Source organism: Cricetulus griseus, chromosome 4 (assembly GCF_003668045.3).
Source record: "Cricetulus griseus strain 17A/GY chromosome 4, alternate assembly CriGri-PICRH-1.0, whole genome shotgun sequence".
Classification (NCBI taxonomy): domain Eukaryota; kingdom Metazoa; phylum Chordata; class Mammalia; order Rodentia; family Cricetidae; genus Cricetulus; species Cricetulus griseus.
Genome location: NC_048597.1, coordinates 168,961,207 through 168,976,128, shown reverse-complemented (window position 1 = coordinate 168,976,128; position 14,922 = coordinate 168,961,207). Strand labels below are relative to the sequence as shown.

Below are 14,922 nucleotides of genomic sequence, written 5' to 3'. Positions count from 1 at the left end.
GACTTTGGCAAACAGGATTGTTACTGGATAAATAAGCCTAAAGGTGGGTTTCTGTTTACCAGAAAAGTGAAGTTTGTAAGGTGGGTTTCTGCTTACCAGGAACCTCTCTTAATCAGCCCCAAAAGTCGGCTACCTCACCAAGAGTATCTAGTTCGTGGTAGGTCCCAATAGCTTAAAGACCTCTGTCTTGTTGACTCATATAAAATCTGCTTGCTTTCCCACCGTTTTCCTCTTCTTTCTGCCCCCACCCTATGGCCTTGATAGCTTGATTCCCCCATGAACCTTTCTCTCTACTCATGGAGCAGTCTAGTTCAGTGGTTTCATGCACGGAATCCTCACTTACACTGTATACGTGGTTGTTATACTATGTTTGGGGATAAAGACAATAAAGATTCTATACATTTACATATGCACATGCACATTATAGGCCCCAATACATCTTTGTTCAGTTGTGTTTTGTTGCTCTGTTCTAAGATAGTCTCATTATGTATCCTAGACTGGCCTAGAACTCATAATTTTTAGTTCTTCCAGGTGCTGGGATTGTCCATGTGCACCACCACACCCAGCTCCTAATTACAACATTAAAAATGGTAAGCTGGAGTGGTGGCACACATTTTTAAGCCCAGTACTTGGGAGGCAGAGGTAGGCAGTCTCTAGCAGGCCAGTGGGAGCTACACAGTGATTTATTTCTTTTTAAAGTGTAGTGGGGGGAGTCTGTGTGTGTGTGTGTGTGTGTGTGTGTGTGTGTGTGTGTGTGTGTGTTCACATGTGTATTTGAGTGTGCCTGTGTGTACAAATGTGGGGGCCAGAAGAAGGTGCTAAGAGTTCTATTACTGTCCTTATTCCTTTGAGACAAGGTTTCTCCCTGAACCTGGAGCTCACATTCTTTGGCTATACTGGTAGTTAGTAAACCCTAGAGATCCTCTTATCTACATCCCGCACAGTGCTAGAGTTAAAGATGCACTAGAGATTATACCTGGCTAGGATTTGAACTTGAGTACTCATGGCTGCACAGCAAGTACTTTTAACCAGTGAGCCATCTTTTCAGCTGTTAATTTCACCAGGCAAGAACAAGGCCACTACTACAATCTTTTAGCCAAACTTGAAGCAAACTTTATATTTATTTATTGGTTTTTCTCAAGACAGGGTTTCTCTGTGTAGCTTTGGAGACTGTCCTGGAAATCACTTTGTAGGCCAGGCTGGCCTCAATCAAACTCACAAAGATCCACCTGCCTCTCCCTCCCAAGAGCTGGGATTAAAAGGTGTGTGCTACCACTGCCCAGCTTGGAGCAAGCTTTGTTAAATACTGGCCAGGATGATGGCCACTGGCCAAGCCCATACCCAGGATTCCCAGAGAATGGCCATGAATTATATTAGTTAGGTGCTTATACAGGCAGTTATAAAGACAAAACCCACAAGTACTTCCTGCCTCCATCCAATTGGAGGCAAGCATACATCCTGACATAATTTCTGCCTACAAGGAGCAAGCATATCCTATGTAGTTGGTGCAACCAATCTTGTTTACAAAAGTGAAACCAATATGTTTGTTATCTTACATTAACAGCCCCCAGTATTCATAGGCGGTTGAATCCTTGAATGCATAATTTGTAGAAATGGAAGGCCAACTGTACTTCTAGAGTGTTGTCCTTTTAGCCTCAGAACTAAAGCCCAGGGCTATCTATTAAAATCTATCTTACCCAGGGTCTGACCTCCAGGTCCTCCCTGCACACCCCCAACCCCTACACCTCCGTACTGCTTGGTTTCTGAAGGCTCTATGCAACACCCCAGATTTTCAATAGCTGTTCATGGGTTATCAATCTGGTAAGGAATGGAGTAAAGGTGGTGTGTGTGTGTGTGTGTGTGTGTGTGTGTGTGTGTGTGTGTGTATGTGGTTTTATTTTGAGACAGGGTTTCACTAGATATCCCCTATTGGTCTGTGACTCAATATTGTTTGTTTGTTTGTTTTCTTCCCACAAGGCTACTGTCACTTCCTGCTTGCTACACCTCCCCATGCCTCAGCTTAGAAAATGTATTGAGAGAGAAAGCAGGGTGAGTGTGGACTCAGCCCTGGTGTAGGCCTCCTCCTGAGGATCACGGTGCTGCCTTCGCTGCTGGCCAACACCTACAAACCATATATTTTTGTATATACCATATCTATTTGTCCAGGATTTATAGTTGTTCATGTGGAAGGGGAAACCTAAAATTGGTGACTCCATCATGACTGGAGTCAAGTTCCTCACTTAGAGATTTAAGAAGTAGGAGCCAAATTGAAAGGGTGGGTGTGGTCAGGGAGGCCTGGCGATGTCTGGACTCTGAGGTCATGACCAGCAAGCAAAAGCTGAGGAAATGGAAACAATGAGTTTGCGGAAACTGTGGGGAAGAGAAAAATGGAGATGTGGAGAGGGAGTGTGAGAAAAGGGAACAGATCCTGGGGACACACAGGAGGTGCCTGCTGCAGAACTAAGCGTCATGTCCTATTGTCCTGACCCCCACAATGCCCTGCACCCAGTGCCACTCACCAGCCCGGGCTTCACGCCTGGAAAAGGACAGCTGTCACTCAAATTTCTATGCTTCTTTCCCACATTGACCATAACACTCCAGGGCCCAAGGGAGCCAGTGGGAGTCTCTGAATTAAAACAGATTCAGCTTCCCACTGCCCCAACAGGTAAAGATACCAAGGCACAGGGAAAAAAGGGTACATTCTAGGGCTATTCAATAACAAGCTTTAAAGCCAAGATGAGTATGGAGGCAGTCTAACTCCAGAGTCTGGGCTCTTAGCCACAGCATCTCCTATTATCCAGGTGTCTCCTAACTCACAGAACACGTACCATGCCCATCTCCTCTGGTAAGGTGCCTCCTGGACTCAGCCCCACAGGTTGTCTCTGAAAGACACAGTTTCCTAGGGGCCAAACATGGAAGGGAGGGACCTGGCTAGGTAGCAGCAGGCAGGGTTATGGTCCCTGCTCTGCTGAAGATCCTCTAGGCACACTGCTGTATTTCTTTGAGTCTTACTTTGTCCACATACCTGCAAGTCTATTGTGATTTGCTGAGAAACTAATGTGGGCAACAAGCCCTGGGGGCTCCAGGTGTGCAGCAGCTCAGGGCCTGCCCATGGGCATTGCCCTGGGATGATTCCACAGGTGGTCATCAGGAGGTCCCTGGCCTACATAAGGGACAGCTAAGTGGCTGCACAGAGGCAGGGTCATAGCTGCCAAGCCTAAAGGATCCAGTGGCCAGTAAGGGCCTCTATAGGTATCTAGAAAGAAGCAAGGCAGCTGGAGAAAGATGGAGGAGAAGCTGGGAGGAGGGCAAGGTAGCTTCAGTTGAGCAGCTAGTATCCCATGTGTACCCAGGGGAGCCAGGTTCTTCCGTGTCTTTCTCACTTATTTGTATTTGTATCCTTTTTCATATCATTTGTTATTTGAGTGGGGTTTCATCAAAAGACAAAAGTACTAAGACAATAAGAATGATACATCTCTTGGATGAATGATGCAATTGCAGTATAAATTCACACTGTTTTACTGTCCTTGGGTTTTTTTTTTTTTTATTTCTGCTTTGTCCAAAGCTGGAGACATCTTTCAAAAAAATAGGGGGGGAGGGGTGGTGGTAAAATAAGCTTAGAGACATTCTTTTTTGTAATTAATTGTATTTAGCTGGTAATTCAGAATTTTTCATTTTCTTACAGAGGTGAAAGGAGAAGACAGCTTCAGATCATAGTGATGAAGGTTGAGGTGTGAGATAAGCAATCTCATGACTGAGTCTTCTTCCCTTCATGGTATCTGTGGTAGTTTGAATGGAATTGGCCCCCATAATCTCATAGGGAGTGGCACTATTAGGAGGTGTGGCTTTGTTGGAGTGGGTGTGGCCTTGTTAGAGGAAGTATGTCACTGTGGGGGGCGGGCTTTTGAGGTTTCCTACGCTCAGGATACCGCCCAGTGTCTAAGTCGACTTCCTGTTGCCTGTAAGTGGTAGGATTCTCAGCTATTTCTCAAGCACCACGTCTGACTGCATGCTGTCATGCTCTCTGTCATGATGATAATGGAATGAACCTCTGGAACTGTAAGTGAACCCCCTCAATTAAATGTTTTCCTTATAAGAGTTGCCATGGTCATGGCGTCTCTTCAAAGCAATAAAAACCCTAAGACAGTATCAGGCATGTATTTTCTAAATCAAATTCTAACCATGGTTTCATACATGTATTTTCTAAATAGAAGAAGCATCCTTAAGCCAAGCCTGGTGGTCCAAGACTGCAATTCTTGCTACTTAGAAGGCTGAGACAGGAGGATCCCAACTTCAATTTCTGACGGATTCTAGGGTGAGTTCAAGGCCAACTTGAACAAGTTGGTATCCAAAGGATAAAGTAAAGAAAGGTCTGAGGAATTTAGCTCAATGGTAGAGCATTTGTCACATGCGTGGATTTTATCCTTACCACTGTGGAAATTATTAAAAATAACAATAATTGTCCTCTATCTTCCCAGTGGGTGGGGTAGGGAAGCAGGGAGGAGTGACTGGATCTTGAGATGAGGAGGCTGACCAAATTTTCACTCTTGAGATTAGCTCTAGGCCCAACACACCTGCCTCCCTTCTTTGGGTCTGGAGCTCCTAAAGCTGTGGTTTTCCTCTGGGTGGTGACTCAGTGCCCACAGCCTACCCAGCATGCCATTTCCCCCTATCCTGGCTAACTGCTCTGAGTAAGAGGTGGCTGTGGTTTCTCTGAAGCAACAACCACAAACTGCCAAGCCCACCTTACCCATCCTCCACTCCCCACCCTGTCTTTTAGTGTCCTAGTCTCAGCCTCAGGATGTCAACTGAAAAAGAAATAGAGAGGCTTTTTTTAATGCATGTGGACTTGGAATTATGCATTAGAGTGGAGGAGATCCTCATTTAATAGCTATGGAGACTGGGCTGAGGATGCAGCTCAGTGATAGCGTGCTTGCAAACCACTGCATATGCTTGATCCCTGTAACCCACACCCCCCCACACCCACACACAGGCCAGGTATGGGAGAGGAGGGAGAGATGGAGTAAGGCAGCATATTTCCTTTGGGGTAACCTATTCACTCATGTATTCCTCGAGAGCTGATTGAAACCATGACAGTGGACAAGAAGACATGATACTCTGGTACCCCTCCAGGGAAGACTGGTGCTCCTGGCAGCAAGAGTTCTACTGGCTCTTAGCCCTCTATGACTGCCTGAGTGAGGGGACATGTCTGACTCAAACTCACATTCTTCTCTAGGGAGTACATCTCCAAGGCCTAATCAAGTTGGCATGTAGGAGATCCTTGTGGGGCTGTGACAGGTTACTTCCAGTGTATAGCTCTCAATGAGGCAAAGAACTGGGCCTGGAGATGGCCTGACCATGAAACTTATGTCTCCCTCCACCTACCTTTACCTCTTTCTCTCACTCTCTCCAGGCTTTGACGGCAAGAGCCCCCCTGGCTGATGATCATCCTGCATGCTACCACGGAGTGAGTTGGATTCCGAGAGTTGGCTTGGTTTCTAAAGACCTGCCAGCTCCAATTGTGACAGAGGAGTGCATAAACAACCCAAAGGGGGAGAGAATGGGCCTGGGGTGACAGAGACCACCAGAGTTTCCCAAAGAAAGCTCTGTCTCATGTCTTGGATGAGTCACTGATATTAGCACTGGGGAATAGCATCAAGGCAAGAGGCTGTGTGCCTCTTTGCATCTGAACACTTCAGGCTATCACTCTTTGCTTGGAGGAAGAGCTGTCATCCACCTGTCCATCGTGATTGACTTAGACGCATTGGTTCTTAAAAGTGACCCAGTATTGCAGAATATTCCTTTATACTGTGTGAAGATATGCTGTTGTGATTGGTTTAATAAAAAGCTAACGGACCAATAGCTAAGCAGGATTTGGGGGGCAGAGAGAGTGCTGGGAAGAAGAAGGGCAGAAAAGCCAATCAGACTGAGTCAGACACATAAAATGGAATAGAGCTACTTGGTAGAATGGAGATTAATAAAAATATGGACTAATTTAAGTCATAAGAGCTAGATAGGAACAGAGGTGATAGGGCAGTGTTGGCGCATGCCTTTAATCCCAGTGCTCAGGAGGCAGAGGCAAATGGATCTCTGTGAGTTCCAGGCCAGCCTGGCCTATAGAGTGAGTTCCAGAACAGCCAGGACTGTTTCATGGGGAAACTCTGTCTTGGAAAAGCAACAACAACAAAAGAAACAAGTTGAGGCTATTGACCAAGATTTCATAATTAATAAGAAGTCTTCATGTGGTTATTTGGGAGCTGGATGGTGGGGTAGAAAGATCCACCTACAGCCGAGCAAGGCTGCACTCTTCCTGGCTTTCTTCTAAGACTCAAATACTGACAGGAAATGGATGCCTCTGCATTCTGAGTGAATATGGCCTGCCAGAGGCTGCTGCAGAATTCAGTGACTAAAGGGAGCTGCTCTGGGAATGAAGACTCAGGAAGGAGTGGTCCTGTCTTGGCTACTATTCTACTGCTGTGCTGGGACACCATGACCAAGGCATCTTACAAAACAAAGTGTTTAATTTGGGGCCATACATCCTCATCCCTAATGTTCCACCAACTAGAGACCAAGCATTCAAGTATATGAGCCTATGAAGGCCATTCTCATTCAGACCACCACAGAATTATGTTAGTCAAAGAACCCTTGTATTGTGAGTGACCCTGCTTTCCCCAGACTTCATACTCACTTAGGGGATTCCAATCTCTAGTCTCTATGTGGCTGGACGTCATCCCCCTCCCAGCTCTAACTTTCTGGGGGTCTGGGGTTGAGGACATAGTGACTCTCTACCTCTTCCAACTCGAGGTCCAGGCTGGATACTTGGGAATTAGGAAAAAGGCCTGCCCTCTGTCTCCCTGGCCTAGTCTGGAGGGTCTTCCTCTGGTTCTGCACAGCTTGTTCCCATTGCCCCAAAGCCATCCTTCAGCACTGAGTCCCTACTCACTAGGCTTTCCTTTTGCTCCAAAGTCATTACAGGATCTTGAGAAGGTTCCTTTGTCCGGGCCTTAGTTCTGCATCCATCTAATGGGGCAAGGGTAGAAGGGGTCTTTAAGTTTCTTCCCACCCTGACATTTTAGGCCCATTAATGTGTTGGCACCATGATCCTATACCCACCCCTTACTCCCCCTTTCCACCCTGTCCCTTCTTTGTTGCTCAGCTCTAGTACCTGCCTCTCCCGGGCTGATGAGAGATTAGATGTGGGCCCTTCCTCTCACCTTGTGTGAGACGCCTACCCAAAGCAGATGCTGCTCACCAAGAGCCAGTCTGGCAGTGTCTGGGAATCACATTGGCAAGCAGCTGGGGGGCGAAGGGTCCAGTTTGGGGAACAGCCAGTTCAATGTTACCATTAGGTATTTGAATTGGAGGAGTTAGTCACTGCAGCCAAGAAGCCAGAACAAGTGCCATTCACACTGACTGCAGCATTGTGAGCAAGGGTGACTCATCACAGACAGCCTCTAGCCGGAGTGGCTGTTACCATGGCCTATAAAAACCCCTACCAGCATGAAGAAGGGCAGTGGGAGGGACAGGCATAGACTGGGCACAGGATACAGCTTTCTGTTGGGTCCAGGATGGAGAGAAACCATGTCAAAGGGTTTGGAGGCTACTTCTGTGCTGCCTGTGCTCCTGAGGCAGTACAACACTGGGGAGGGACAGCACCCAACTGGCCACATCTGCAGGACCAGATCCAACCTGTGCTCACTTGTGTATGTTATTAAGGGAGTTGGTGGTAAGGGGTTGAAGCTCAGCCAATGATCAAGTTCGTCGTTGTCCATCCAGGAACAAAAACCAGTGCTCAGTCTAGCTCACACTAATGATCGCCCTTTATATGAGGACCATGCATTAGATTTATTCTTACGAATACCCAAGAGAGCCGGGCGTTGGTGGTGCATGCCTTTAGTCCCAGCACTCAGGCAGGTGGATCTCTGTGAGTTCGAGACCAGTCTGGTCTACAAGAGCTAGTAACAGTACAGCCTCCAAAAGCCACAGAGAAACCCTGTCTCGAAAAAACAAGCAACCAAAAAAAAAAAAAAAAAAAAAAAAAAAAAAACAACAAAAAAAACAAAAACAAAAAAAAAAAAAACCGAATACCCAAGAGAAACAATTTAAAGGCAGCAAGGTTTACTCGGGCTAATGGCTTTAGAGGGTTTTAGTCAACAGTAATTAAATTCTGTTGCTTTTAGGTCTGTGGCAAGGCTAAAACATACTGGAAAAAGAGCATGGAAAGGGCCACTCTCCAGTCACCTCACGGCAGCCAGGAAGCAGAGAGGATAACAAGAAGGGGTCAGGGTCAAAGGCACAGCCCCAATGACCCACTTCCTGCAGCCCGACCTCCCACAGTGTCACACTAATCTCATAGGTATTTCTCAATCCAATCAAGGTAACAGTCAGGATGAATCATTATAGCGTGGTCAAGGAGACTGAAAACAGTATGAAGTAGGGTGAGACCAGCAAGGGAGAGCCACGGGACACATGGAAGCTGAGCAGATTACAGGTGTGAGGCTAGGCAAATGGAAGGGACAGGAAGTGGGAGTTGCAGCTCTATCACTAACTGTCTGTGTGATTCTGGAGGGGGTTTGTATTTCCTGTGTATAAAATGAGAATTTCCCTCCTGATGACAACTGTACCACAATATGCGACTTCATATTTTATAACCTATCATCTCTTTGTCCCTCACAAAAACCCATCTCTCTAGGCCATGTTAAATTTGTTATTTTTATTTCTATTTATTGTTGCTGTTCTTTGAGGCAGAGTTTCTCTGTGTAGCCCTGGAACTCACTTTGTAGACCAGGCTGGCCTCAAACTCACAGAGATCCGCCTGCCTCTGCCTCCTGAATGCTGCTGGGATTAAAGGCGTGAGCCACCACCATCCAGCAGTGTTTTGTTGCTATTGTTTTAATTTTTTTAGATGTATTTGTTTATGTGTGTAAGTCTTTTGCCCATGTGTATGTATGAACACCATGCTCACCCCTGATGGCCACGGAGGACAGAAGAAGGTTTATAACTCCCAGAACTGGTGTTAAGGATGGTTGTGGGCACCATGTGGGTACTGAGAACTGAACCAGGGTCCTCTTCTAGAGCAGCCAAGTGCCCTCAACTGCTGAGCCACCATCTCTTCAGCCCTGGTTTTGCTTTTGTAAATATTATGTTCATACTTTTTGTACATATGAAGTGTAGGTACCTGACTAGTTCAGAAGAAGGCATTGGTTCCTCTTGAGCTGGATATACAGATGGCTCTGAGTTGCCTGGCATGGTACTGGTACTGGGAATGGAACCCTTGTCCTCTGCAAGAGCAGTAAGTTCTCTTAATCACTGAGTCATCGCTCCAGCCTATTTGTTTGTTTTGAGACAGAATTTCACTTTGCAACCCAGGCAGGTTTTAAAAAGATGCACTAATTCCCCTGTCTCAGACTCTGGAGTTCTGGGATTATAGGTATGAACTTCTGTCTTACTCAGTGTCCTATTGCTGTGAAGAGGTATCATGACCATGGGGCTCACTAGAGTTCAGAAGTTTAGCTCATTATCATCATAGCAGGGAGCATGGTGGCACACAGGCACACCTGACGCTGGAGAAGTTGAGAGTTGCACATCCAGATCCACAGGCAGCAGGGGAGGAGGGGCTTGGTGTGAGCATTTGAAACCTCAAAGCTCAGCCCCAGTGATACTCTTCCTCCAACTAGGTCACACCTTTTAATCCTTCTCAAGTAGGGCCACTTTCTGCTGACTAAGCATTCACATATATGAGCCTATGGGGGTCATTCTCATTCGAACCATCACAACCTCCTTTCCTGACTTTTGTTCTATCTTAGTTAAGGTTTCTATTGCTATGAAGAGACACAATGGCCATGGCAGCTCTTATAAGGAAAACATTTAGTTGAGGGGGCTGGCTTACAGTTTCATTATCACCATGACAGAGAGCATGGCAGCATGCAGGCAGACATGGTGCTGGAGGAACAGCTATGAGTCCTATATTTTGCAGGAAACAGGAAATCAACTGAGACACTGAGTGGTATCCTGAGCATTAGAAACGTTAAAGCCCACCCCCATAGTGACACACTTCCTCTAACAAGGCCACACCCACTCCAACAAAGCCACACCGCCTAATAGTGCCACTCCCTATGTGATTATGGTTGCAATTACATTCACATACCACATGTTCCTTTTCTTTTCTTTCTTTTTTCCTCAGAGTTAATTGTTGTTCATGTTTCATTTGCTTCTTCTGTTGATCCCTGGTCAGATCTTCCTGCCTTTCATTCTCCATCCTGGGTCCTTTTACTCCCTTTCCCAACCATCCTAGAGCTGTTGGCTTTTTCACCTGAATTCAAAGCTCTTTAGTTCAGTCACATCCATGGCCTCCTATAACTTCCCTTTGCCACCAGCCAGATAGTTCCTTCCTCCCATTCCTCTGTGGGTAACTGGGCTTTATTTTTATTATTATTATTTATTTTTTGGTTCTTTCTCTCCTTTTGTGGCTTATGCTCTTCTGGAGCTCCTCCATGGAATGAGCTTCCCAAGGAAGTATGCATGGGAGATAAATTGTTTAAATCTTATATGTTTGAAGATGCCTCTATTCTGCCTCACTCTAGATTGGCTGTTAGATTTGGGTACAGACTTCTTAGCTACAAGGCCTCGTGTCATAGTCTTCCAGCTTCTGGTGTTACTAGGAAGCCTGATGCACATCTTACTTCTTATCCTTGTATAAGTGTTGGGACCCAGCCCCCACGGGGTCTCTAAGAGTTGTTTTCCAGTATAACCACAGGTACTTCCTGTTTTCTTAACTTCATCCCCACTAGCATCAATATCCTGTTGTGAACCCTTTCACCTGGGGTTTTTGTAAGTTTGTTTATAAGGCTGCTCCACAATAAAGGTGAGAGACATTCTCTTAGAAAAAGACCAGGAGTCTTATTGTTCATCCAAATCTCTAGGCTTTCGCCTGATACTCGGACTTAGTGGCCAAGAGCAGCCACAAGTGGAGGTCCCACTGAGATTGGGAAAGAAAGGGGACCTTGAGAGATCACCCTCAGAAGGCTGGAAAGCAAATAAGGAGTTGTGAGGGTGGATTGCAAAAGGTACTAGAAAATAGGTACCTCAACTCCTGAGAGAGTTGGATTAGCAAAAGGTACTAGAAAATAGGTACCTCAACTCCAAAGAGAGTTGGATTGTAAAGGCACTGGAAAAGGGGAACCTCAACTCCTAAAAGAGTTGAACTGCAAAGGCACTGGAAAAGGGATGCCTCAACTCCTAAGAGAATTGGATTGGAATAGAGATCACAGTCAATCACACAGAGAAAGTTTAAAGAGACAAGATACTGGTAAGATTTCATTTTAACTTTGGATTAAGTAATAATGCCAAGAAAAGTATTAAAGAAATACGGGAAATCCTCCACTGAGGAATCCCTCCCTCTTGAGCTTTGCATCAGCAGCCAGATGACCCAGCAGCCTGTGCCCTTGTCCACTCCAGCCCGCTGTGGGCTCCAATGAGCTGGCAATGATGTGGTGTGCACCAGCTGGCTGGAGAAATCACCTCCTGAGAAAAAGTTGGGGCACTATGCTTGGAAGAAGTGCTGGTTTATTCTGCGGAGTGGTCAGATAAATGGTGACCCAGATGTTCTAGAATACTATAAGAATAAACACTCCAAGAAACCACTGCGAATCATCAGCTTAAAACTTCTGTAAGCATTTGGATGTAGGCCTGACCTTCAACAAAAATGAGCTCCAAAAGAGTTTTATGTTTGATATCAAGACCAATGAGTGCACCTTCTACCTGGTGGCTGAGACAGAGGTCAACATAAATAGGTGGGTCCAGAGCATCTGCCAGATCTGCAGCTTCAGTCAGACTACAGAGATCAGACTCGGGGCTGGAGAGATGGCTCAGAGGTTAAGAGCACTGGCTGCTCTTACAGAGGTCCTGAGTTCAATTACCAGCAACCACATGGTGGCTCACAACCATCCGTTATGAGATCTTGTGCCCTCTTCTGGTGTGCAGATATACATGGAAGCAAAATGTTGTATACATAATAAATAAAATCTTTTTAAAAAAGAGAGAGAGATCAGACTCCCTGAGAAATCTTTCTTCAGTCAGTCATAGTCTCTGCTCTTCTCCAGCTGAGTTCAGCAGCTCCAGTCAGCACCTGCTCCGAGCAAGGAATTCCTCAGCTCTTTCACACTCTAGACAGCCCCTCCCACCCCCCCGCCCGTGTCAAGCCACATTCGGCCTGCTTTGTCCACCAATGCACCTCAGGAGTATCAACACTTGCACCAATGCATAAACCGAAGGACAGAAAATTCGAGGAATACCAGCTTCTCTCAGGGCACCCAACAGGAGAGTGATACAGCTGCACAAAAACTTGCCCAGGGCAATAGAGTCAGTGGTCAGGTCCATGACTTCTATAGCCTTCCCAAACCAACCTGACACAATACAGAATTCAAAGACCATGCTTTTGACATCCTCCATAGCCTGGCTTCACACAGCCACACCAAGGGTAGCCTCACAGGGTCTAAGACAGATAGTGAGGATGTGTATACCTTCAAGGCACCCAACAACACCCTATGTCGGGAATTTGGAGACCTAGTGGACTCAGCCATAGCTCCCCCACCACGGCACCCCAAGCCAAGTCAGACAAAGACACCCTCAACAAAGACCTTCAGTCAGTGACTATAAGTACCCAACACAAAGTGGAAAAACTGCCTGCTGGTCTACTGAATCGCCAGAAAAGACTATTGTGGGTCAATCAGACAGTGTAAACTCTGATGACAACTATGTGCCCATCAACCCAGGTCCTGACATCCCCATCAGCACAATGCCCCATTACTTTGACCCACAAAGCTACCCATCCACAGCCCTTCCTATTCATAGAGGCCCCAGCCGAGGAAGCAAGATCCAGCCACCCCTGATCAATCACCACCTCAAGCCTGGCTGAAAAGCAAAGCCAGCACCCCTTGCTGTCATCAGTGAGCTCCTTTTCAAGTCACCTGTCACCAAGTCTTGGTCCTCAGTCAACCACACCTTTAACTCCAGCTTCTCTCAGTACTGCGGTTCTGTCTCCACACAAAGCATCACCAACACAGACTCCAGAGACAGTGAGGAGAACTATGTCCCTATGCAGAACCCAATGTTTTCATCCCCTGTACCCAGTGGCACTAACAACCCAGCTCCAAAAAAAAAAGAGTACTGGCAATGTGAATTACATAGCCCTGGACTTCCAGCCGGTCTCCCAGAGCCCTCATCGCAAGCCATCCACATCATCTGTCACATCAGATGAGAGAGTAGAAGATGTCCAAGTGGATAAAAAAAAAAACACAGGTCCTACAAAAGATCATACAGGAATGGACAAAGATGCGGCAGTCCTCAAGACCCTCCAAAGATGCCAAGCTATGGTAAGGATGGCCATTTCCCCACCCCTCCTCTCCTTTGTGAGTTGTGTTCAAAATATGTATTTTTGTTTTGTATGTATGGTATGGCCAAACATATATGTATGAAGTGTGATCATAAATGTGTGACTGTTAACAAAAGAATGCTATTGTGTTGTCTTTAAATCGTTGAATTGCTGGGGAAGGAGCAACAGTTGTTAAAGTACAGGTTACTTGGAATTTCTGCCTTTGTTTCCATGGAGGGTGAAGGGCTGTGGATTCCTTCCAGACTGGAGTGGTTTGATGGGGCAGGACCCCTGAAGCAGTGGCCCAGGTGATCCGAATATTTGTTTTCATTTAAATTTGGTTGGTTAGAAATGGTAGTGGTCACAGTCAATCACGTTTTAAAGGAAAAAGGAGGAATATGATATAGAAATGATACTTTGCATTGGAATGGATCTTGATTTGTTGATATTAGTTAGGTTTTCTAGATATATAGATATTCTTCAAACCTTTCAAAGACCTTCAGAATATATGGCATTTAAATGGTTTAGGGTTTTTCTTGACAGTGAGACACAACTGCTCCTGGCACACCAATTACATCTGAGAGGAAGATGGGCATAGAAGAAACTCGTTATAGAGGTGGCCTTTGACATGGCAAGACTAGCCATTTGGGCAAGAAGCTACTCTTAACTGAACTGTTTGATAAACTGGACATGCAGGACCCATAGGAAAGTGACTGCTGATGGACAGTCCTAAAGGGTTCCTGCTTCATGAAAGAGTCTGCCAGATATTCTACAGGACACAGGAAAAAGGTGACAGACAAACTGCCAGTGCAGGTGGACAGTTTAAAATTTCCTACTTTGCTGAGAAGTCTGCCAGACACATTGTGGCATATAGGTTAAAAATGGATGCCCCAATGTTACCGAAAAACTTTGGGTGACTGTCTAGGAGGCAAGATGTTTCTGTCAGTTCTAGAGTTTATATATTATCCTTCTTTGGTCTTTGATGGAGTTGAAGATAGACAGTTATAGCAATGCACTAACATAGAATGTTTGAAATCTTACAGTTCTTACTTAATGATAACTGTTTTATTATATATAAAGAAGAGGGAGATCAGCCCCCATGGGGTCTCTTAAGAGTTGTTTTCCAGCATAACCACAGATGCCTCCTATTTTCCTTACCTCACCCCCACTAGCATCAAATCCTGTTGTGAACCCTTTCACCTGGGACTTTTGTAAGTTTGTCTATAAGGCTGCTCCACAAAAAGGTGAGAGACATTCTCTCAGAAAAGGACCAGGCATCTTGTTGTTCAGACAAATCTCCAGGCTTTCACCGGATACTCAGACTTAGTTGTGCTGCAGGCAGCCACCTATAAGATCTGATGGTGCTCTGTGGAATATTATGGGATTTTCCTTCATTTTAACAGCCTTAATTTTATTCATTGTTATCATCATTATTACTGTTGCTTTAAGATAGGTGTCTTAGTCAGGGTTTCTATTGCTGTGAAGAGACACCCTGACCATGGCAACTTTTAAAAAGGAAAACATTTAATGGAGTGGTTTACAGTTTCAGA

The 14,922-nt window shown here is 45.6% G+C and overlaps 1 long non-coding RNA gene and 1 pseudogene across 1 annotated transcript; both read left to right on the top strand.

Moving 5' to 3' along the window:
* Window positions 1-3,959: 3,959 nt before the first annotated feature.
* On the top strand, window positions 3,960-6,025 carry LOC107978244. The gene is made up of 3 exons (XR_003485187.2): window positions 3,960-4,059; window positions 4,212-4,315; window positions 5,414-6,025. It is a non-coding gene; the product is annotated as an uncharacterized LOC107978244 (long non-coding RNA).
* Window positions 6,026-8,469: 2,444 nt separating this feature from the next.
* On the top strand, window positions 8,470-13,365 carry LOC107978243 (annotated as a pseudogene).
* Window positions 13,366-14,922: the final 1,557 nt, after the last annotated feature.